This window comes from Camarhynchus parvulus, chromosome 3, assembly GCF_901933205.1.
Source record: "Camarhynchus parvulus chromosome 3, STF_HiC, whole genome shotgun sequence".
NCBI classification, from domain to species: Eukaryota; Metazoa; Chordata; class Aves; order Passeriformes; family Thraupidae; genus Camarhynchus; species Camarhynchus parvulus.
In genome coordinates, this window is record NC_044573.1 from 36144231 (window position 1) to 36170363 (window position 26133).

Consider the following 26133-nt stretch of genomic DNA (forward strand, 5'->3'; position numbering starts at 1 on the left):
GAGGTGGGTAGAAGGGCATGCAGGACCTGAAGATTTCCTAGTTTAATACAGCAGAGAAGTGGGGTTAGCAAGAGATGCAGTGGGACATTATGAGCAGGGATATGAACTACGGGGAGCCAAGCCTCGCTGTTTCTGTCATTGACAGCACTACCTGCTCTGTCCTCAGGTAGCAAAAACCATAGACTACAGATGCAGAAGTCTGAAACCACTCTAGATCTGCTAGCAAGTAGTATGGAAACGTCTTTTCTCTTGGAGTTAATTTAAATCTTAGAACAACCAAAAGCAGAGAGATTTTTATGCCCATGTTCTAATGGCAATGAATAAAATCACATCTTTGCTGATGAAAACTATGCTGCATTCCCACTTCACGCTGTGTGAGATTTTCTGGAGAACGTGCTGTGCTGGCAATGTCCAGAGGGGTGCAGCAGACGATAGCTTTTGGAAAAAGTGAGTGACATCAGATCCCCAGCATGGAAAAAGTGTCAGACCACACTCAGGATACGCTGTCAGGCAATGTTTGTTCACCAGCTAGCTCATATTGCAGCTCAAGCTTATAAGGAAATTTGTTGTATGCAAATATGCTTTGCTTTTCTTTCTCAGTTTCACCTTTTCCTTCCTACCTTAATACAACAGGTTTCAAGTTGATTGGTTTGAACTTATATAAATAAGTTCAAAAACTTTATTTTCTTAATGCAATACTCTGTGTAGGAAAGACAGCATGCAAGTGTGAAATACAGATTAAAAGCAGAATGAGAAAGAGTGACAGGAAAAAAGCCAAATGTAATATTATCACTGAAAGGTACTCAAAAACATAATAAAGGTTATGATGCAGTGAAAAATAGAGTCTCTTTGGAGCAGAGAAAAGCCCACAATTTTGTGAGAAAATAGCACAGATTTAATTGAAATTAGGAAAATTAGAAGGACAAGAAATTACTAGATTGAAAAGAAAAAGAAATGTTGATAAAAAAAAATAAGTGAGATTAAGTTAGAGCAAGTTCAACATAATGTTCTTAAAATTAATTTGGAAAAACACAGATGAAGAGCTGAACAATAATGAAAGCATTTTAAAAAAAGGATTTGAATGTCCAGTATTGAATTATAAAATACTTTCTTTTGGCTTTCAGCTTGGAGAAAGAAAGATTTGTACACACTTGCTCATACTATACTTTTGCTAGAGAACATCATGCAGCTCTGCTGCACTGGCTTGCAATGTGTGTTTTCTGTAAGAGCAGAGCAGAGGATTTGTTATTTAATCACGGTGCTACTTGCAGCCACTGATTCACTCAGTGCTGTCAGTGGGATCAGAGAGTTTTTAGACAGGCCTTGTGTAAGATTTCATCATCCTGTACTCAGCACTGTGAGGTCACACCTCAAGTGCTGCATCCAGCTGTGGGCCCCTCACTGCAAGAAGGACATTGAGGCCTTGGAACAAGTCCAGAGGAGGGCAATGGAGATGGTGAAGGGTCTGGGACAAAACTCCTGTGAGGAGTGGCTGAGGGAGCTGGGGGTATTTAGCTGGGAGAAAGGGTGACTCAGGGAAGACCTGAAACTTTGCCTGGGGAGGTTTTTGGATCTTCGTGACTAGAAACTTCAGAAACAGGTTTGATAAACATCTGACAGACATTTTAGATCTGTACATGTTCTTACCCCATGATGGTTGAACTCAATAATCTTTTTTATTGCCTTTTTCCTCTCATTCTGTGAATTAGGTTTGTGACACCTAAACAATTCCTCAGCACAGCTATAGAGCAACTCTCCGTAAGCCATTACAAATAATGCTTCTTTCTCTGTTGTTGATTTATCATGTTATGATATATACATATACTATACTATACTAAAAAGAAAAAGAAAGGAGAGTTTCCAGAAGCTGCTAGCTACTTAAGAATAGAAAGTAAAAGAATGAATAATAAACTTCGCTCTCCCGGACTATCTCCAAGAAAGCTCAGTCCTGGATTGGCCACCAACTCCAAACATCTAAACTGGGCCAATCCAGGCAGACTTGTTACATTCTACAGAAGCAGATAACCTATTGTTTATGTTCTGGTTGCTGAACTTCTCAGCTTCAGCAGGAAAATCCTAAGAGAGGATTTTTCATGAAAGAAATGTCTGTGACACTCTGTTGAATGGCTTATGCACCTTCTGTCTTCCTTCTCCATGATACACGCAGCTTACAGACACGAAGAGAAGAATCACATTTCCAGAACTTCAGATTCATTCACTTAAGATTTGGGCTTGATGAACCTTGTGAGTCCCTTCCAACTCAGAATATTCTGTGATTCTTGAAATGCTCACATTCCCACAGCACTGTGCCCATTAGCTGCCTTGGTTATATCTACATGCCCTGCTCAGCTGGCAGGCTGCAGCTCTGTGCTCTGTGTCTGTGGGTCACTCTAAGAGCACTTTGGTTTCCTTTGGGAAAAGTACAGCACACTGAATATCCTTGCCCCAGGAAGACTGACTGATCAGAATAACTCGCTTCAAAGAAAGAAAAATCTTTTCCAAATCACTCTGGGAACACACAGCAATCTCCTTTCTCAAGACATCTCCAGTATGAGCCTACAAGCAACATAATTTCATTCAAGTGACAGCTTCCTCTGCCCCAGGGGCACACCAAGCACAGTTGGTTTGCCCCTGCTTTTCACAACATAATTGCAACTTCTGGAGTTACCTCACCTTGACAGCTCTGTTGTTTTCAGCTGAGGTGCCCCCAGCTATGATGAGAGATGCAAGTCAGACTTGTTTAGGCCTGATCCCTGGCCTCTGCCAGTTCTGCAGCTGACGAGGGAGACTTTGTGTCCTGCTGGCATCCACCAGACTGGGCTCTGGCTCCCACCCAGCAGCTGCTTTCCTGCCTCAGGCTCTCATACATTCAGCTTCTCAGCACCACAGGCATTACCAGCATGCTCCCAGCACTGCTGAAAACTCTTCACTTGGAATAGCTGGATCATAGCAATATCCGATCATAAAATGCTTTAGGAAAACATCTTGACTAAAATGACCTTGCTAAAGTAGAGACTGATACTCACTTTAGTTTATATGACCCTAATGTATTGGTAAATGAATGAGACCCACCCAAAGGACTGAGGATTCTCATGGAATGTACTCAGAGGAATGATGCCCTTATCCATAGTCATAAGCAGCTGGTTGTCCAGGCAAAACTCCTTCCAAGACTGAGCATTGCTATGACTTTTTTACCTTTGAGAAAGGTTCAAAGTGCAGGCCTAGAGCTCATTTCCTCCTGCAATTGTTTGTTCCTGTATTTTCTTCCCCTGCATGTGAATACCAACAACTGAATCTTTAATTTGAAATGTAGTGCATACACCCAAGTTTGGGCCATTTCCTACACCAACTGAAGTAGAAATGAGCCCCAGAAGCCCCCTAATCAGTCTCCCTTCCTTCAAACAGAATCAACTCTATAATATCCTTCCTGACTGCTGCTTGAATAACTCCAGGTTAAAAACCTCCCAGGACACCCTTCTCAGGAAAGCAACTAACAACTATCCTTACTGTTAAGACTTTCCTATGTCTAATCTAAAGGGGTTTGCCTTAGTATAGTTCTTTCATATCTTACAGCGTGTGGGAAATTAGCAAGGCATCAAATAGCAGAATTGCAAAAAAAATAATAGTACAATCCAGAATAGTACACTTCTCATAGTTTCTACTAGTTCCTCTGCATGGATGTGTTAGGTTTACATAATATAGCAAATATAATGGCTGGTTCTTTTGAAATGCATTCAGACAACTGGATGCAATACTAAGTTTGAAACATATTCAGAATACTTCAAGTAAACCACACATAAATAATACACATATTTAATATTCATGCAAATTATTAATATTAATTCCATATTAATGATAAATATCAGCACTGCTAAAGCAGGCAGGGATATGATGGTAGTGGCTTCAGAAGCTGTTTGATAACAAGTGTGTGAGCTGACATTATTGTGCTGACTGCTCAGAGTGTCTCATAGCCCCCTACAGAGCCACAGTCTTATGGCCACTCCTGTGACATTTGGCCTGAGACTCTTGAGCTCTGGCTGTACCAGCAAAGCTTTCACACAAGCAGTGCAAGAAGGGCTGCCAGGACTGCATCCCTGATGTTTACTGTGCTTTTCTTGTCTATCCTTCTCCCACAAGTGGTCCTCAAACATCTTCATGGTAGCCGCAGACAAAACCAGAGACCTGCTAGTGCTCTGACATGTTAGTTGATAAATCCCCTCTTGGCAGATGGTAAACCTTGGGCTAAGGGCTCACTTCCAGAAATTTAGTTCCTAAAAAAGCCTGTCCCAGGGTGACTTGACAGAAGCAGGTCTCCTAGCCCTGCTGTGAACCATTCTCAGGCAGGGAGCGTGGCAGCTCCTGCAGAGCACGAAGGTGTCCGTGCAGCCAGCCGGGAGGAGGCTGTGCTGGGGAGCTGCCTGAGCCAGGCAGCCACTTCCCCTGCTTTGGCTCCTGCACCCTCCCTGCTGCAGGGACCACTGGCTGGAGACAACCAGGGTAGGAGCAGGGAATCAGACAGCAAGGCACAAACCCTTTCCTGCTTCAAGGACCATGGAGAAAACAGTTTTGCTCCCTAAGGAACTCCCTATGTGCCTGTCCCACCTCTAGATAGGAGCAGCAGCTGGGGGTCACCAGGCCACCCCGAGCGCTGGGCATTTGGCACATCCCTGGGGGCTGTGCGGACCTGGAGAGCAGCCCTGCTGCAGCACTGTGTGTCCTGGACCATAGGGGAGCCCTGTGTGCTTGGGCAGAGACAGCAAGGGCTCGTGGTACCTGACAGCTACAGGACAGGGAACTGAGGAAACAGGAGCTTATTTCTCTCCTTCTTGCACCCATGCCATCCTCTGCACTTCTCCGTAGACTGGTCTGCCATTCAGCTCTGTGGGAAAGAGTCCAAGGTCAGAGGCATTTCTGTAGAGAAAAATCTGCAAATGCAGTTTCATTCAGCAGAGAAATGAAAGTTTAGAACACCTGACTGCCTCTTATCTTTGCTTGCACAAATGCATCATGAACGAGAACCTTTTTCCTGATTTTTTCTGTGCTTACGTCTATTGTGACTTTTCCTGAATGGTGCTGGGCAGGGAGCTGGAGTGGCACAGGGAAAACTGGTGCAATCACCTCTTACAGCCCTCAGGAAGAACTTAGTCATTTTGTGGAGACATTTCACTGAGCAAAGAGATAAAAATCTGCTATGACGTCTATTAGTATGTGTCTAATTTGGTTTCAAGTAAATGTCAAAACTGACCATAAGAACAAAACAAGCTTCAATGCTGGACAATATTTTACATGCACATTGTATAGGCTACATAGCTCTACCTTCACCTTGTTTCCTTTGTATTTCTCAGGTATTAAGTTGCAGTTTATTTTTCTGTCCTAAACTAAGCTTCCCTGTGAGGGAAATCTTGTTCCTTCTCATCTGAGAAGAACACTTCCCACCCAAACCTCTCCTTTCTCCCTGACAGACATGGAGATCAGCTGCATATGCTGTCATAGGTCACTTGTCAGTGACTGAGATTCACCAGCACAAAGTAAATACCAAACAAGTGCAGTTTGATATACAACATACATTGAATTAAAATGAACTGCCAGCAGTCAAATGAGTGCAGAGGTCGAAGCTAATGTTGTCTGGCAAAACAAAGACAATATACTGTTGGTCAAATTGTAACTAAGGTGTGAAGGGATGTCTGATGTCTTTGGCTTCTGCTCTCCAGCAAATCTGAAACTTAGTTTGTGTTGTTGGCAACTGGGTTTTCTAGAAAAAAAATAGTAGTATCTTTCTTTTAAAGGATAAGTTTTTAGGAAATCACTAGAGCTGAAACTATTTCACCTTTAAAACTACCCTAGAATACATGCTTTTGGATATAGTTCCTTTCAATAGCAGTCTTATTTTCCTTGGAAACAACTTTATTTGACATTAAATTCCTACAGCAGAAGCTACTGCCCTTTATATTAGGCCATGCTGGCCAATCCATGCTGTAATGAACTATTTTTATACTCTTCCCTCTTCTGACGTAAGGTCATGCCACGTTCTTCCCTGATGAGTTACCAAACAGCTTCTTAGCACCACAATCCTCTGTCCTCTGTGCAGCTGTTGCTCAGGTTCTCCTCTTGCTTCTCCTCTGCTTCTGGAGTTTCAGACTGTCAGATTATGCAGATTTGTTCCTTGAGACACTGTGCTTTTTTTTAACAGCAGAGACTAAAACAATCCAGTCTTTTGCACTGTTGCTTCTTGGCTAGAGACACTAGAGGAGGTGTTTGTGTAAAAAAGGATCTAAATTGGCTGCCTGTTGTGAAAGTGAGGAGACACCTATGTATGTAAAGGTAGGACAGGTCCAGAAAATGTCCCTTTGGACAGATACAGAAAAATGTTTTCCTTTCCTCTTCTCCTGCAATCAAACCTCCATGTGTGAGAACACATCCAGGGACAGAGTGCTCAGTAAGTGATAAAGAAAGCAGTGCAACCTCTCAACCATCCGCAAAACTTGCAGATTTTGGGACTTGCAAATGCCTTTTTAAAATTTAGCCTGACATTTGCAAATTCAATGCATACTTAGGTACCCTGGGAAAGAGGCCTTGATGTTCAGAGACATTGTGCAAATGTGATTTCTATTCTGCAGCCAGGCTTCACATTAACAATGCAAAACAAGCCCACTTGATCTGGAGAACCAGAAATTAATTTAGCTGTCCATCTTGGGAATTCTTCCAGGAAGCATATTAGCTTTTATCACCCTTTTCACAGGGAGATAAACTGTTGCTTATGTTTGAAAAATATCTTTTCTTTCAGCAACCTTGCCTACTGCTAGAAGAAAGGAGAAAAGAGTGTTGCTACTAAAGCAGAATCTATACTTTTGTTCACAGTCAAGGGTGTTTGGTATTGCTGTGATAATATGTCTGGCAGATAGAGTGTGCAGTTGGATCAGAACACTATTTAAAATTCATCAGCTCAGCTGTGTGGCTTGTTCAACAAATTGTTCCTCACACTGAGCAAAAAGCAGGCTTTTTCATCCGCTTTTATTGTACACACTATTAGTGATCAGATTAGCAATTTATCTATGTACATCTTAAGCAAAAAGTCATAGATAAGCTGTGACCAGATCATCTTTAGAAAGCTTAGATACCCAGCATCAGTAAAAACATCCATAAAAACAGGACTTTAGGAGTAAAGAACATATATAGAAGTGCAGCTTACGCTGGACAGGGCACAGCCAGCACCTGCATTGCTGTGAACTGTCCATTAACTCAATCTATTTTTGGGTATTTTTGTCACCTTAACTGCGTGAGAACAATTAAGGTGGAAAAAGTCTATCTGTTCAGTTACCTTCTGAAGATGTGGGAATCATTTTGAGGAATGAGAATCCTTTGATTCTCAGGGTTCCACCCCTTGCAAATCAAGGTGGAAAAGACTTTATTTGCTTGTTCATGCCGTAATGGTGGTCTAAGAACATGGGCAAGACAAGATTTATAGGTGGACTTAGTATTTTTCTCTTAGATCAACTATTATAGTTGAAAAAATGAATCAAGTTTTATGCACACAAGGCCTTCCTTGGGTCTTAAAGCTCGTCTATTTTTTACAGCCATGCCAGCTGTAAAAATAGGCTGGGCCAATAAAACAAGTAGCAGGAGAATCAAGAGATGCACAGGGGTGAGACAGAGCAGGTTGGTTCACACACACTGCAAGAGTTTATAATTGACTTTGAAGGAAGTCTTCTTGTACAGGCTTAATCAGAATACTAAAATATGACCTAGATAACCAATTCCATTTTATAATAAATATGCAGAGATCAATATGTTTTATATGATCCTGGAATTACAGATAATCTAGAAATATTGAAATGTTGTTTAATTTTTTTTTCATTAATCCTCTGAGAAAAGCAGGACTTGTAATAGATTCTTATTTTATCTCTAATGCAAGGGTTCTCACACACAGGACACCAAACTGCTGACTGGATTCAATACTAAATTTTTTAAACAAGAACATCTGGTTGAAAGAGGCTAATCCCACAAAATTTCTGTTTAAGAGCAAAAGAGCATTTTGAACAATTTTTTGACTCTTGTACAATAGTCAATGTAAACCAGTTCATTAAAAGAAAAAGTTTGATTATATTAAAAGCCACCACCAACTTCTGAAAATTATTATTAAAAACATTTGCATGTTTCAGATTTAAAACCATGATAAACTAGAGAACTTAGTTCACAGGCAAGGGTGAGATTGACAATTCAGCAAATGAGTTTAATAATTAATAATTAAACTAGTTATTGATGGTATAGTATCTGTACTCCTACCATGGAGAAAGGTTCTACAAGGAAGGTATAAAATCCTTAATATATTACCTGACATGCCAGATATTTCTGACTATGGATAAAAAACTATAAAGTTATGCAACCTATGTCTTCTAAACCAGTATATAACAGAGAAGTATGTAGGCTATCATAAAAGAATGCACCATCCCTGAAGACAAAACAGAGTGAAAAAATAACAGAAACCCAAATCAGATTAGTAGTCTTAAACTAATCTAATTGTCTACTGAATTGTAAATACTGATAATAAAAGCTGCCTGGGTAAGTAAATCATCCTTCATCAAATTCTTCTGGTTTTCAAAGTAGTTTTTATTTATTTGAGTTGTTTGGGTTTTTATCTCTCTCTCTCTCTAGCTCCCCATTTTATAGGACTTTCATATGAGAAGTAAAATGAATATCTATGCACTGTTAGTCTTTGTTATTTAGAGTAAGTCTTTTAGTAAAAATGGGAGGTAAAATCAACATAGAAACAAGGCAAGTTTTTGAAAGACCTAGTTAAAAGTTTTACCAGTTTCTGTTACACGTGTAAGGTTGTTAAGCACAGCATGAGTGAAACCATAGACACTAAGTGCATACTGATTAAGATGAAAGAACAGTGATATTTTTAGGGGAGTGATATAGATAATTAATTTTGTAATGCCTTAATGCTTTGAGTTTGAAAGCTTTGTAAGTCAAGTAATGAAAGAACTTTTAGTCTTACATCTTTTTGAGCTAATGAAGTCAAGGCACTTGCAAAATTCATGTTGAACTACTGTTACTCTTCTAATAATAGGAGTGCTGAAAGTACAGTATTATCCAATCAAAAAAGATAATGAAAGTCTCCAGAGTATACCCTCTAATGCATATTACATGTGTAAAGTGGAATCTTTAATGATAAAAACTGCAGGTTTGGTGTTCAGTTAGAAAGTGAACTGTTGCACTAGTGTTCTCTCTGATACATAACATCTGCTTAGCTCTTGATAAGATGTTAACACCTGTTAGGTTTTTATTTTCTTTGAAAACTTACTAGGTAATAATAGCTGTCCTATGCCTTTTTAGTCTACAAATGTGCATTTATTATAGTAAATAACCCCTCTACATATTTCTAGGGAATAGCTATTCAATTGCTCTTTTTCATCTGTACAAAATATGCAATGTGGGAAATAACAAAGGGGTTTGCTCAAAAGCTTTTTCAGCTCTACTGAACTGAAGCAGAAGAAGCAAACGAGGACATCGGATAAAAGACAGCAACCTCTTAACTGATAATATTGTACAGCTAACCTGGCTTTAGGACTGCAGTGAAAGAGTGCGCTTCTATCCATACATGTCATTGTAAGCAATAAAAATTTGGCTATTGGAATTTAAAAAACATGCTGAAGAATTAAAAAAGGAGACAGGTTGGCTTTTGATATCTTTGTTAACTCTGCAGAGAAATTAACAAAAAAATTAATTTTTAAAAAAAGTAAATTAATGTTACAAACAGCAAAATCCACCACTCAGTGAAAAGTTAAAAAAAAATATTTCTAAGTATTGTGTGTTCTCCAAGGAGAAGATCAAGACGATGAAAGTCTTGTGCATTGGATATTTGCATCTAGTCCAGAGTAGTAGTTACTTAAACACAGGGTGAAAATTACTCCTGGGACTATGAGTGCAGATGTTTTTTTTTGGGCATATTGACATTTCTAGACAGCTTGTCAGTCTTCTTCCTAAAGATGATGCTTCATTATGTTCTCAGAAAAAAAAGCAATGCTCCTTGTGGTGCATTCCAGGAGTGATATTGTTTGTACACAGGGACAACTGACATTGGAATGAGGCACTGAAGAATGAATGTGCCAGTGTAAAACAAAATATTAAAATAACTATACTAAGATTTGAATGTTCTTTAGTATTGAACTGCATGGCAAAGAATTAAATGCATTATAGCTTCTTTGTTTTCTTTTCCTCTATTGCATGTCTCAAATTATGAAGAAATAAAACCTATTTATGTATCCTAACAGATAATGGGACACCTTTCACAGCCTCAATGTGATATAAATTATTTCCGTACAGCTGGGATGTGACTTTTTTAAGCAAAGTACCTGTTACTATTTTAGATTCCCTAGGGAATTCTCATGAGGCTCCAGCTGTCATTTGAGAAAGACGTGGCTCTCCTTCATATCCTGTTTTCTGCTGGCAAGAACCTGAAGATTTCTAAATGACCTTAATATTTTCTTTTTGGGTAGTTAAATCCTACCTCTGATGTGTACAGACTGAGACAAGGTGGGTACTGAGGATCTGATCCCATTTTTGCTTTGCACTGTAATTGGTTGTCAACAACAATGCTGAAGACTTGCCTCAACCTGCCCAATGGAGAAGTCTTTGACACCCCATGTGTTACTGGTATCTTTGACACCCCATATGGACACCCCATGTGTTACTGGTGTCTTTGACACCCCATATGGACACCCCATATGTCACTGGGTCTTGTGTCCTCCAGTGCTCAGACTCAGGAACAGTTCTGAATTTGCCATACACAAAACTGAAGAACGAGTCCCTTCTATTTGCACCAAATCAGAACCTGAAAAAATCACACCTAGTGCCAATTGCCAAGGATAAGAAACTTGTAAAACAGAAGGCTTCTTTGCTGATTATTTTATTTTGCCTGCATAGCATTTGGAGGGGAAAATAATCCTCATGCTTGGCAATTGCTGTGATGGCTGTTAGGTAAGTTCTAGAGGATGGAGGCTACCAAAGCCACATTCTGCTGTCTGAAAGGCATTCACAGCCAAAGTCTGCCGACGGAGAACCTCTCTCCCATAATTTAGCTTGATGTCTTCACAGCCTATGGGAGTCCTTGAGAAACAACTGGAAGTATGGCCATTAATAATATGGCAGATCACTGAAAAGCTGGAGAGCATAAAGGACCCAGAAAAAATACAACCTTTATGAGAGGTAGAAGTAGGTGTGGGATTCAGCTGCACAGAGAAGGAAGTGTTTTAAATGGATGCTTCATCTGTTTTTATTGTAGAATGCACTGAAATACAGAGCATACTGGAAGCTGCGAACAAACCATCTCATTGGCCAATTATTAGAATGTTAGTTTATTTTAATTTATAATGGATTTATTTTCCCTTAGATTTTTATGTAATTTTTTCGTAGCGGTTGAAATCTTATATTTTGAATATGCATACTGCTTTCCAGGAGAGGGCAGTCCATTCCCAGGATCAGGTGGCTCACACCACATTCTTAATCCAAGAAATGTCCGAAGACAGAAAGTTTCTTTTTGGCAGGGCACAACCAAGATCCCAAGATGTGACTGCATTTTATACAAAGCTACCTTGAATAAGAAAAACTAAAGGTTCTCCACTGTCTCCCTGAAGAAGAAAGAATGCAAATATGCTACTGGAAGTACATCAATAACCAGTAATGTGCAGAAAGGAGGCACAGAAGTGGAATGAATGTATAACCACAGCTGTACAAGGGCTAATGAATGCCACATCCAGAACTTTGGTCAGGGAAGAGTTCTCCCTATCACACGATTATGGTGAGTTTAACAAGGGCAAGTGCCAGATTCCACATGTGTGACAGGGCAACCCACGCTGTGTGTATAGGCTGGGAAATGAGAAACCACAGAGCAGTGCCATGGAAAGGGACCTGGGGTTCCTGGTCAATGGCAAGTTGAACCTGGGTCAGCAGTGCCCTGGCAGCCAGCAGGGCCAGCCCTGTCCTGGGGGGTATCAGGCACAGCATCACCAGCTGCACAAGGGAGGGGATTGTCCTGCTCTGCTCTGAGCTGGGGCAGCCTCACCTCGAGGGCTGGGGACAATTTTGGGTGACACAATGTAAAAATGGCATTAAGCTCTAAGAGAGTGTCCAAAGAAGGGCCATGAGGATGGTGAAGGGCCTTGAGAGGAGCACTTATGAGGAGCAGCTGAGGTCACTTGGTTCATTGAGTCTGGAAAAGACTTAGAAGAGGCCTCACTGTGTTCTTTAACATTCTCACGAGGGGAAGAGGAGAGGTGGGTACAGATCTCTTTTCTATGGTGACCAGTAACTTGAGGGAATGGCTTGAAACCGAATTGGAGAGGTTTAGGTTGGATATTAGGAAAAAGATTTTTCAACTGGAGCATGGTTGGGCACTGGAACAGGCTATCTAGGGATATGATCACAGAACTAAGCTTTACAGAGTTCAAGAAACATTTGGCCAACACTTTCAGGGCTCATGTGTGACTCTTGGGGTGTCTTTCACTGGTCCAGGAGTTCAACTCAGCATATTCTATGATTCTAAGATTCTATAAGGGCGTAAAAGCTCTAGACACAGACAGGAGCTAAGACTGGACTTTCATTTAACATAATTTCATTCTTCAATTAATTTCATTACTTTTCCTATTTTTACAGAACAATGTCAAGTTTTTTTCTGAAAACACAATATATTGAGTCAGACTGTGTTTCTTCCCTTACAATCATGCCTGTGCTCCTTCTATTTGTCTCTGCCAGGTATGTGATTCACCCAGGAGAGCTTTGAAGTCTGCTCTGGAGTAAAAAGCAGGGTAGCCACATCAACAAGATAGAGCAGCTAAAGTAATTAGCCTTACCAGCGTCTGGAGAGACACTCCCCAGCTTGTCTGAGATCGTGTGCTCAGGTGTGGCATCTCATGGGCACTGACATCCACAGCAGATACTGACTCCTGAGCTGGGGTGGCAGCACCAGTGAGGTGCTCAGCAGCAGTTGGTGAGTGCACTTGTGGCCCTGCATTGTAACCTGCACTGAAGGATGTAATAAATATAATTTATAAATGTAATAAAACTCAAGGAAGGAGAAGGCAATTTCTTCCACAAAATGTCAAAGGAGCTGATTTTACCCCTTCAAACTCATTCTCTCATGAGCTCCATTTGCTCATGTTCCTACACACAGGCATGTGAAGCACCTCTTGGTCTGGACCTCTGCATCCAAGTGGTCTGCCCAGGATCACTGGTGGGGCACGAGGGATTCTGGCTCCTGAGTCCTCATCATGTCTCTAGGATTACTTTTGATTTGCAATGGCTAAAAATTTTTGGACAGATCTTTTACATTATTTAGGAGTCAGGGATGTAATGGGGCAGTCCTTTTCTGCAGCTTGTCATCCTGATCAGTTACAGAAAAAGGAATGGCACAATGGGGTGTGCAGTCATGTAGTTAGAGTGCTATAAAAGGAAGGTCAAGGCATAGTACATACCTTTCAGCTCTTACATTTTAGTTGAAGGCTAAAGCATATATCACCTGAGTAAAAGTTTAAGAATTGAACTATAAAGACTGACAGAATATTTTCATTTTCTTGGAGAATCAAACAGAAACTTGAAATACAGTCATAAACAATAGTACAGCAAATCACTGAATATATTGACAGGATCAAATTATTAGAAAAATAAACTTCTAAGAGCAATGTACTTTCTACAGGCTTGTAATAAGAATAGAAAAAGAATCATTGTCAGTGGACTGGGGTGAAAACCTTCATACTACAGACATGAAGAACAGAGGGATTCATTGACAGGGAAGCGTACACGTTGTTTTTGTTAGGAAGGCACTATTAGGTTAGGAATATGTATGAAACTTTGACTTGAATCTCAGTTCACTATTCTATCTGGAAATTGGACCTAGATATTTCCTAAATTATTTTTAGTGCATTTTCTATCACACCATCTACCCCCATTACAGTCAAATCCACTTTCTGCAAGTTTCTTCAGAGTCTGAGACAGGTGCTGAAGGTAAGAGTGCTTGGTAGGGAGGAGGATGTATTCTCCAAAGGGCAACAATGACTCCACCACAATCTCTGTTCCCTCCTACTCTTCAGTGGTACCTGTACTGTCTAGGTGAGCAATTAGAAATAATTATGTATATAAATAAGTGCGCAAAACAAAGACTAAGTTTGAGAACTTTTTTCTTATGCAGTACTCAAAGGGAATTTTTTGTTAGCTGAATTTTCCTTTTCCAGAGAATTTTACGTCCCTCTTCCCCTTCATTGAGAGTTTTAATCCTGTGAACTTGAGGAAGCACTATGGTTTCTGTTGTTTCCGAATTTGCTTTCATTAATCTGTGGTTGTGTCTTGTGACATCTCCCTTGCCCTAGCCCACTCCCCAGTCCTAAACCATCTGCCACTCTTGCCAGACCTGCCACAGTGCCAGGATCATACTTTATCTTGCTGATTCAGATAATTTCACAAATTACCATCTTCTCCTCAGCAGCAACATCTACAGCCCATCTCAGAGGGTGATCTGTGTCCATGCCCAGAACTGGGTGTACCACTAACTCCCTAGATAAATATATATGTTCTTTTCCTTGTACTTCACTCATCCCAATGCTGGAATGTTTGTGCAATGACACCAGTCCCCCCAGCCCAGCTGGTGATGATTTCAGTATCAGGGTGTCCTTTGTTGGAGAGGGGACAAAGACTACGTCTGTCCAAGCAAATGAAACGTGACCAGAGCCTGGACCTGCACGCTGTCCTGTGATGGTGCAAGCTGTTCAAATGTTAGCACATTCCCTGGCACAGCTCTGGACCAGGCTGCCCAGCATGGTCTCACAGAGTGCCAAGACATGGTTTGGGAGCTGGCAGAGTCTGGGGGCCTTTTCAGTGAGCAGGGCAATTGTCCACTTTCTTGAAAAAACCCAGCAGTGTTGGTAGAGCCTTAACCGGAGGCTGTGCAAATGTTCTGACTGGAGAAGTGATGCCCCACAACGTGGCATTCCTGCTTATTGACATTCATGAGAACATAGATGCAGCTGTAGAAACCAATTCTCTTTTTTTCTTTTAAATTCCCATTTAAATGGAAGCAGTTCTTTCATGAGTAGGATTTTACTATAAAAGTAAAAAAGTTCTAGTTTTCTTTATCAGAAATTGAGGAAACAAAAGGTAAGTCCTGTATAATTTTTAGGTTGAGGGACACATGAGCACATATGGATGTGAATTTGAGTGAAGACTCCCAATCAACAATAGTTATAATGAATTCAGTGAGCATTTCCCCACATAAGAGCTTGCACTGTGATGACTGGATAGGACAGCAATCACTGGTGGGACAGTGAGGGGAATTGTCTTTCTCTCCCTAAGAAAGATCAATAATTTTTGTGTCCTTAGTCAGAACAGGGACAGGACCTCCAACAGTTTCACAAACAGAATAATTTCATACACTCAAAAACCTGTTGATCAGAAATGAGTGATTTAAGATGGAACATAAAATAAGAGATGAGTTGTTGGCAGGTTTGAACAGAGATTTATGTGGGAAGAAGTCAGAACACACTGGGAGGATTTGGGGAAAAAAGACTGATGAGAAAGCTGAAAAAGAGTCAGTTAAATTAACAGTATTTGTCTTATCGTTACCATTACAGTTTACAGCTAATGGTAGCCTTGCTACAAATTGTGATTACTTTGCCATATAAAACGCAGTCCAGGCCACTGATGAATGACAAGCTGTTCAATTTTTCCATCTATTGCTCTCTAAAGCACTTTAAAGGCTATTGCAGTTCTCACAAATATTTATAAAGAGATGCTTTTGGAAAGCAGACAGCTATTTTGCCATATGTCTGAATTGCTGTTCTTCAATATGTTCTTGAAGAGTAATGACAACTCTTAAAATTTCAAGGGCAATTTAAAGGGATCCTCTTCGTTTACATTTAGTCCACAATTTGTGAAAAAGAATGACTGAAGGGTTATATTTAATATTTGGAAACATGATTTTTTTAAAAATCCTGCACATTCTCCTCTACTTTTAAGTACTGTAAGGCAATTGTGTGGAAAGTAAGAGCAGCTGGCTAACATAACACAAACAATGCAAACCAAACATAGGCATTTGGGAAACCCCTTACTGTTCTGTTGTGACAATGTGGCATCACCAAGCTCCAGGCTTGCCATTTTTTTCCTGGGAAAGAAACTGACCCATGGTAATTCAAACTTCTGCATTGACATATCAGCATGGGTAATGAACAGCAGAAATCAGTCCCTGAGGGTCATTTATTGTCTAAATTTAAAAAATCCCCCCTGCCCCCTCAGTATTTAGGAAATATGTAAAAGTGAGTTAGAAACAGCATACAGATTAGTAAGCAGTCACAGGAATGATTGAGAACAGAGACCAGAAGGCATTTTTAAGGGTGTCTGGAACAACTTCGTGCAACAGATGGTACTTGGTAGGAGCACTTGCATTTCAATTTCACTTTGGCATGCTGCATTTGTTTGTATGCAAAGCCTTCACATTCAGCTCAAAAATTTCTTGAAATATAATTTTTCATGAGTAAGATTTAGGACATTAATGTCCAGGATTAAAAAAAAAAAATCCTTTCATTTTTTTCCTCTCCTCATTTTCACTTTTCCCCCACCCACATGAAATAAGAAATTTGGAGTCCAGCAGTTTAATTTTACCACCTATCTTTAGTTCTGTTCTTTCTGATAAATTCTTACATTTTGTTGCAGCTAAAAGGAAAAGTAAAAGTCCCTAATTTGTCAATCAGCAGATTTGAAATCTTCAGTGTCAGATCCCCCAGTGATCAAAAGTCTCTATTTTCTAGCCCTGGCTGATAAAGATTTGCAGCATGCACACAAGATCAATAAACCATCAGTGGTGCTGAGGAGAGTTTTAGCAGAGACTTTTACATGATGCCACTCCAGCAGGCTGAGAACTGTAGCGTTAGGGAGGTTGAATGAGAGGCTGAAAAGAAAAATGTGAAAAGTCAGCTGGAAAAACAATACTGGAGAGAGCAGGAAAAAGTGAGAATAAGAGACAAGGAAAAGGTATGACAAGAAGTACTGCAGGCTACGGAGAAGCAGAGGTACTCTACCCTTAGGAGAAGCCAAACCTAAGTCCTTTCTTCTATGCATTGTAACTGGACTTTGTCAAACTACATTTTAGTGATTCATATGAATGAATCCAGTCTTAACAATAAAAATGCTCTAAATTCACATGTAAAGCAAATGGCTGATTCAAAATAAACACAGGAGGATCTGAATGTTGTTTCATATTTAAATATATCTTGCTCTCATGTTTACACTCTGGGATGCCACAGTAATTCAGTGTGGTATCAGGAGCAGTTGTGAAACACCATGGTCTATTTTCACTCCCATCAGGTTTCCTGCAGTAGTTTTTTTCAAATCCCACATGAATGAAAATTTAATCTCCAAAGTTGTAATGGAAAGGAAAATATCATTACATAATAAGTGAAGCTTTTTTGTTTTTATTTTTACCAAAAGTTTATGTCTCAGTTCATGCAACCTGAAAGCCAAGAAAATGATTACTCCCCTTGTGGATCTGCTGTGTTTGCCTGAATATTTTTCCATAAAATAAGCTGGCATAAAAAGTCTCTCCAATGCCTGCCCTGAAAGAACCACCAGACACATATCCATACTTTACAGGGAATTTTACAGTCTCCTCTGTATTTTTTAAATTAGAAATTTATTTATTTATTTATATTGTTATTTAGTTTTATATTACTGTATGCAACAGTAATATAAATTATTTTACTAATGCAGTAATATGCAATTATTTTCTATATTTTCGTGCAGGATTTGACTTTCGTTGCCATACCTATTGTTCTAACCTACAAGGTTTAAAAGAGGTTCACATAAAGAACTGTTGACTTTTTTTTTTGAAGATATAGAGAGGAAACCGATTAAAAAGCAGAATTATCCAATGACACACATCATATTTGAGTCCACCTGAAGAGCAAACAGGCCTTCTTGCATGCTTCTCATATAGTAACCTCAACATATTGGCAGAAAAAGGTGCATCAATGTAATGATACTATTTCAGTTTCATTTGTCACATACTATCTGTTACCTAACCCAAAAAATCTTGTCTCCATTTAAGGATGTGTAAGTGAGTGGTATTTTTTCCAAGTGTGTGTTTTGCCTGAACAAGAACCACAAAACTGGAAGCATATGATACCATTTTAATCAAAATGGGGTGAATTGCACAGTGTCTTCAAAGCATATTTGTCTTTCTTATTTTTGTGGTAAGAGATAAAAGTCTGTGTGAGAGATATGTAGAGGAAGTTATTCACTATGAATTGACCTCAGCAAAAAGTAACTGTCTTTGATAATCCATGGTATAGTATTGCTTAAAGCAAGCTATTAATGGATATTTCAGAAATTATCACTCATAATATTTAGACAAATATGACAAGATCAAACATTGATGTGTGGATTGTGCTACCCACCCAGTTCTGGCACAGCACCCTCTTCAGAGTTCTGTCTTTTATTCCTCTGTAATATCCTGCCCCCTCCTTTCTTTTTTTTTTTTCTCTTTTTCACTCTAGAAGATAAAGTGAAACAAAATCTACCACTGATGAATCAGTATCACTTTATATGTGCCTTACCTAACTGACATTTTGCACTTTTTGTGAATATTTAGCAAATTTCAAACCCTGGTCCTGCAGAAATATGCATGTTATTCCACCAGCATCAATAAAGTTAAATTAGAGATATTAACAGAGTACTTATGAAAGGAAACTCATTAAAGTTGTATTGTTTTCAACAGGAAGACCCTGTTGAAACCAAGAGAAGAAAACACATTAAAGTCAACAGACTGTTTTGTTCAAGCCGTTCTGCTGCTGCTTCTGACACATGTGACTTTATCTCCAGCCTCCCATGTAGCATTTGCATTGAAATGTTATTTCTTTCATCTGCATTAATGGTGACAAACAGAATAAAGCTCCTTCTCCTGGGAGTGGTACAGGGTAATGTTGCTGGAATAGGGAGTGAGGGACACAGGAAAAGGCAGGGCAAAGACAGAGCCTTTAGCAGCACAGAGCATTGCATCTGAAGATGAATATTAGCTTAGTGCATTGCAGAAGGCTCTTCCCAATCAATGCCTTGACACTTTGCACTATGCCATTTTAGATCTCACTTCCAGCCACCTGGCATGCCTTGCTCACAGCAGAGCCATGAGAATAATTATATGCAAAATTACAAATTAATCAAATGTGATATGAAGGAGGGCCTTGGAAGGATGTAGACAGTGAGGCAGAACACTTCTCTGACAGCCCTTTACAGGATTATAAAGCAATGAATTTGTGAGCCATCTGTGACTCTTTGAATCTCTAATCTCAAATTCTGTGTGTGCTTCAAAATAGTTCCAGTTCAGCTACTCATTCATTTTTTCTCATAAAGGAATGTGCATTCTAGCTGGTTCAAGCTGAACAGAAGAGTATTTGGGTGGGATGCATACTCAAGTGGAAGAGAGAATTAACTGAATCTCTAAGCAGCAGCAAGAAAAGGAAAATGTGGCTTAAACACCTGTCTCACTTTAAAATAAAAATGGCCTTTAAAATAAAAATGTAAAAAACTGGTTTCTAAACATCAGGAATACTTATCATCATGGTTTGGAGCGCATTCTATTATAAGCACAGGAAAATTGATTAGTACAACAACAAAAATAAATGGATCTATTTGCTTTGCAGACACTTCTCTTAGAAATGAAACTAGGTAATCAAAGACATTTAAGCAGCACAATACTGCAATAACTGGAAGTAATAAGGATAATCAGATTTAATAACAGTTTTAATAACCTAAAGTACACAGAGCACATCCTTGCTATATTTTATAATTTTTTCGATGCTTTTGTCACATGGTATTTCTGAATTATTACAGAATTGTACAAAATGTATTTACCTTCCTGTTGCTATACCTTAAAAATGCAGTTACAACAGCAAAATAGGGTTTTTAATGTTTAAATGAAAACATGCATTTTTGATACTACATGAAAGCTGATTGTGTACTGTGTTTACTGAACTATTTACCCCAAATGTCCAAAACTTTTACAGATAACCTAAAAAGCAATATGAATTCTTTTAAAAGTTTATCAGATTACTTAGCATTTTGTAAAGGTAATTACATTTCCCTAAAAAAAAATCCTGCAAGATCTTGGTAACTGAAAATTATTCTTAAATCTCCTAAAGTCTATTTTGGTCCTATTTTTATGTGCAATAAGAAATCTTCATCAACATGTAGCCACAGAAAAGAGGGAATGTTTTGTGCTTTTACTCATAGTGCTTTTTAAAAGTTTGGATTTCAGAAAAGGAGGATTAAAATTAGGGTTGCTAAATTGTGAAACATTTCTTAGCAACAGATGAGCAGATACAGGAGCAGTTCCACATTTCAATGGTGTTCAATAGATGTCATTTTAACTGAGATGAAATAGAACTTTGTTTTAGACCTTTAAAAGTCTCATTCTAAGACTGTCAGGGACACATCGGCATCTAGACTGTATCCTTTCCCCAAAAGCACCTGTAAAGGAATAAGCAGGGAGTGACCCTGGATAACAGAGTATCCAAAAAGGACAGTTTTTCAGCCATTTTCATACCAGTGTGATTACACCCTAATTTCTCAAGCCTGATACTACTCTAGTGGTACTTAGGTTCTATATCTTAATCCCCTCTTTAAATCATAGAGAATTTTGCAGCAGCTTGTTAGGAGCATGGCACTCATTTACATGCCTGTGCCAGCACCTCCAGATGTTATTCCTCAAAGAAAAAGGTTATATCTGCAGATTATGTTAATAGATCTTTAATGTGGAACACAATTACTAATATTTGTGCATTAAATCTATGTATGACTATTTACAGAAAATAGATGAATAATTCAATAAAGACTCTTGATTTTTGTAATTCTCAGCTACCATAGGTCTGATGCTCTGGCAGTGACTGGAATTGGTCGGAAATCTGAAAATCACAATGCAACTTCACAGACTTGACAGTGAAAATACCTGGGTTTGACTTTATTAATTCAAATGTAAGGGCAAATAAATATTTCCTGAGCATAGAAATGCGAGAGAAAGACAGCTTTCCTAATCCCTATTTCAGCCCAGCTGGCTGGGCTTGAAGCTCTGTGTGAGTGCATAAACTTTTATTGATTCCCACCAGAGTTACACATCAGCAAACAAATGAGATAGATGAAGTTAATAATTTCCTCTGTTCCAATCGCCATTTTTTAATCTTCAAACATGACCTGGAATGTAAGATGTTACAAAGTAACATTTAAATGTTTGCACTAGGTGTTGGGAAAGGTAAAAGGTGCTTTTGTCTTACTAAATATGCTTATTTCTCTTAACTAAAATGTAGATAATGTTGCTGAAAATCACGGACAATGCCTCTGAGCAGAATCCTGGTCTCTGCATGTTCAAGCCCAATTGTCTGTGCTATAAAAGGTTTACCTACATGATAACGAATACAGGACTGAAAAGGACCTTCAATCTATTTCCCTGCAATTGGAGAGCTCTATCATGCCATCATATATAAAAAAATTATCAAAGTTCATTGTAACATGGTGTATGTTGAAATCTTATCTCCTATATACTACTCAAAGCAGGAAGGCTGCTTTTAACTCTTTCAGACCTGGTAAAAACCATAAAAGCAAGGGCTGAGGTAAAGTGGGAAGCAGTCTCAAACTTCTCTAATAGGATCTCCTAACAGAAGTGTGTGTGCTGAAAACAGTTTGAAAGTGCCTGCAATGCCTACTATTGCATGGTCTCCATAGAGGCAGGCTCTCCCTGGAGTCCCAGTGGCTTATTTAAAATGACTTTCACTAGTGGAAGTTCCTAGCTCCATGAACAGAGGAAAGATGCTTTAGTCTAGGGAGGTAGGTGCCACCTGGAAACCAAACTCATGGCAGATGGTGAAAACCAGTTCAACCGAGGGAGAAAAAGCAGCACAAAAAGTTTAATTCTCCTTTGGCTTGTTAATTGCTATGCAACTGCAGTTTTCTAGAAAGAAGGACAGAAAACATTGCAAAATGCACAATAGCCCTGTCATTTTGACCTCAGTGGTCAAATTTACTAGCCAGGCTCTCAAGCGCTTAGGGTCTCCATGGATCAGCTGTATGATGGAATAATTAACATTGATTGCAAGCTTGACCATGTTCAGGTACGCTCAAGGACAGGAGTAGCATTCCACATTATCTTGACAAGCTGGAGGTGCAGTCAGGGGGAAAAGGGCAGTATAAAGGCCTTGATTTTATCCAGATAAAATAATTATGGAAAATTTAGTGGAAAATAGGTAGATGTATAGGAAATGTGTGAAAAGGAGGCTGATCACTCTGATTGTTCACAACTTGAAGAAGGGTTAGTACCAAGATCATCCGGTTTTGACATAACATTTCCAAAGGCAGTGTGACAGAGGATGCTAAGAATGGTCAATAATCTTGAAATATTATTTGTGAAAAAAGCCTGCAAGATAGTTTTCTTGACATTAAGACAAAACTAGCAGTTCTGTGGCAGAGGTTTCTTGACATTAAGATGAAACTAGCAGTTCTGTGGCAGTGGGTAGGTAGATATTCAGGTGTTCAAGAGGCTCTGTTTTCATGATGGATAGGCTTAAATTTAAATTGGGAAGACTCAAGGCAGACACAAAGCATCACCAGCAGTTCAAGGGAGGTGATTGTCCCATTCTGCTCTGCATTGGTGTGACCTCACCTTGAACATTGTGTGCAGTTTTGGGTGCCACTATGCAAGAAGGATATAAAGCTATTAGAGTGCTCAAAAGAGGGCAACAAAAATGGTGAAGGGCCTTGAGGAGCAGCTGTATGAGGAATAGCTGAGGTCACTGGGTCTGTTCAGCCTGGAGGAAACTGAGGAGAGACCTCACTGCAGTTACAGCTTCCTTGTGAGGGGAACAGGAGGGGTGAAGAAGAGACACTGATCTCTTCTCCACAGTGACCAGTGTCAGGACCCAAGGGAATGGCCTGAAGTTATGTCAGGGAAGGTTTAGGTTGGATATCAGGAAAAGGTTCTTCCCCCAGAGGATGCCTGGGCACTGGAACAGCTCCCCTAGGGAAGTGCTCACAGCACCAGCCCAAGAAGCTTTTGGATGAAGCTCTTGGGCACGTGGTGTGACTCTTTGAGGTGGTGCTGTGCAGGGCCAGGAGAGTGACTGGATGATCCTTGTGGGTCACTTCAACCCTGCATGTTCTGTGATTCTGTGGTCTGTCGTGGCACAAAAAGAAAGTTCTGAATTAAATCAGCTGAAAAGATGTCTTAAGTATAGGTTACAAATGTCTCATAGGACTGATGTAGAAAAAGTTGCACTATTGTAGGAGAGAAGGATAGAAGAGGTGGACTTGAGTTTTGGAATGGACAACCAAAATAAGATTTTTAAAAAAATTCTACTTACCAAGTTCAAATAGTGAAACCTCGGAATTTTAGAGGGAAAACATTACCCAAAATGAAGAAGAGGATGAAGGGACTGTCCAAAAAATAGATTAATAGAGGGACTTTCTGACACTCAGGACCTCTCCTGAGCCCCTGCATTCAGTCAGGTGAAATGGCAGCACCTGGGGAACATACAGTAAAATCTTTTGGTATCTTACTTGTACTAAAAAAGAAATGTAGAGTTCAACCCACTTTAGATGAAGTTAAGATATTAGGTAAATACTGATTTCTAATTAGTCTATAACTAATTAGTCACCGTTCAGATTCCCTTTCCAACCAGCTGAGGCATAGGTATTGTATTTGGAAACAATTTGTCTGACTACACATATATGTCTACTTTGGGATGAGCCACATCCTGGGAATTCTCATTTCTCTCATTGACTACAAAAGCAACTTAGTGTGAAGAACTTGTCAGGAGACATCTACCCTGTAGATCTCTGCATTTGATCAGATAAATCCACCTAAAGTGTACATAGTTACATTGCTTCATTTCCATTTGTTCCCAAGCATATGCTGAGCAAGTTCTCATCCTACTTCAACATGCTCACCATATTGCCAGTAATGGGGTGGGAAGAGCTGAGAACCTCTGGGCATTTTAATTTACTTTTTTTTTTTTTCCCTGTTGATATACTAGGTGAAAGAACTGATTTCTCATCAAATTGGTTTGGGCTGACCATATATGCTTTCTTTGAACCAGGCAGTCAAGAAGAATCTCTTCTACCATAATGCAAGCTTTTATATATGACTACAGACTCTTAGGTGTGCTACCTTTCTATCTTTATTGACATTTCTTCTTTCTTATAAATAGGTAGCCTAATGTTTCAGCCATTTCATGAAGTTTGGGGGAAGAATACTGACAATCATGTGGCAAAAGATAGCTGAGAAAACAAAAAGGAGAAGTACTTTCCCTTGCCTGGAAAAAGGAAGAGACTCTGAGGAAGAGATATTTACAGGAGTGAGAGAGATTTTTACATTATAGGCAGGAGTCACCTAGCTGGCTTTGAAGATCTTCAGAAGCTGCTTCAGAAGTTTCAGGATTTTGCATTTTCTTGAAGCAGGACAGTACATGCCTGTGATGTTTTTTGTGATGACCTGTGAGGCCCTGTGGTGCAGGCTATTACTTATGGTGATTGCAATATCTAAGCAGCTTTGCCACTCAAAGCCTTTAGTCAGGATGTAAAATTGATAGAGCGTTCATTTGTGCAGCTTTCCTTAGTAGTAGCCCTCATACACACTTTGACAAACTTTCCTTATTTTCCATATTACAGACATGTTCATACTATCAAAACAGGTTTTTGATCATTGCTTTATTCTTTTTATTATTTAGCTTTTATTGTTCCATCATTAACTGGTAATATATCCTTTCCTCTGCACAAACCAAACCAAAAAAGCAGAACAGGCAAATGAACGAACTACTGCTATATTTCATTCAATATGTACCTGAAAATGAGATCATCCAAGTGCTGCTGCAATCAAAGGGAGTTGTCACAGACTTCAATGTAGTCAAAATATCATCGCTGGCAATGTACAGATAACTGACCACATTTTAAAATGTAAATGTGTAAAGAAGAGAAACTGAATAATAGCTGGTGTATTTGTAGTGCTTTATCAATATTTATTTCCAGGTCAATGTAACATAACTTCTTTTTGTGTGCTACTTCTAAAGCATTGTTATGAGCTTAACAAAAAGATTTTCTCCAGAACATACTTGCTTAAGGTATGGCATCTAAGTCTAAATTAATGCACACTTTAAAATCTCAGGCTAGTTTACTGAAATATCTTTGATGTTATCATCCATAATTTATTTCCTTAAAATAACAGTGTACACTGCTACTGTTGAAAATATATATGCTGATATTAAAAACCCCAGAATATTATTAATATTTCTGTTTGTGGATGAATTCAGTTTGTGTTTCAAGATATCTTGAGTCAAACTTCACCAAAAAAATCTGTTTTACACTCAGGGTACTGTACTGAGAAATTACATACATCTTTCTGAAGTTCTCACAATTTCTCATCCAGTAATAATATCTGAAGACAAAGAATAACATAAGAAAGTAATTTTTTTGCCATTGGAAGCACACACACACATATCACATATTCAGCTCTTTTCTGTAGCATGCATCATAGGAAACTATAAGGAAGAAGAGCCTCTCCTTTCAAAGAATCAGGAGAGCTCTCAGTTTAAGGCTGCACAAATATTATAGTAACACTGACAAGCAAACTTCCACTGGTACTCTTTCATTTCAATAGTGTCCCCTTTTTAACTATATCAATTTGTCATGCTCACCATTCTTGTTTATTACTGAAGACAATGAGGACTGAAAATCACCACTCCAGAATGTGTAGCACCAATGAAAATCTCTCTCTTCTCCACAAATTGTTTTCATTTCCTGAGAGAAAAAACAAAAACAGGAGTAAAATGCATACCTTCCATATACCTTCTAATTGTTCTACCTCAAATTTACAAAATATTTTACTGTGGTTGCAATTAATGAGCATTCTAGAAGAAAAGTGGGAGGCAGCCTTTTGTCCTTAGGCGACAAAAGCCATACAGTGTAAGTACAGACATGTGATCTGAAATCATTCTTCAGTTTGGGCAGAAGATAGTACTGAAACATTTTTTGCTCCTGAATCTGCCTTGGTCTTTGGATCAGCCAAAGGGATGGAAGTTAAAGTAGGCTTTGCTTTTAAAAACACTGAAACTGAAC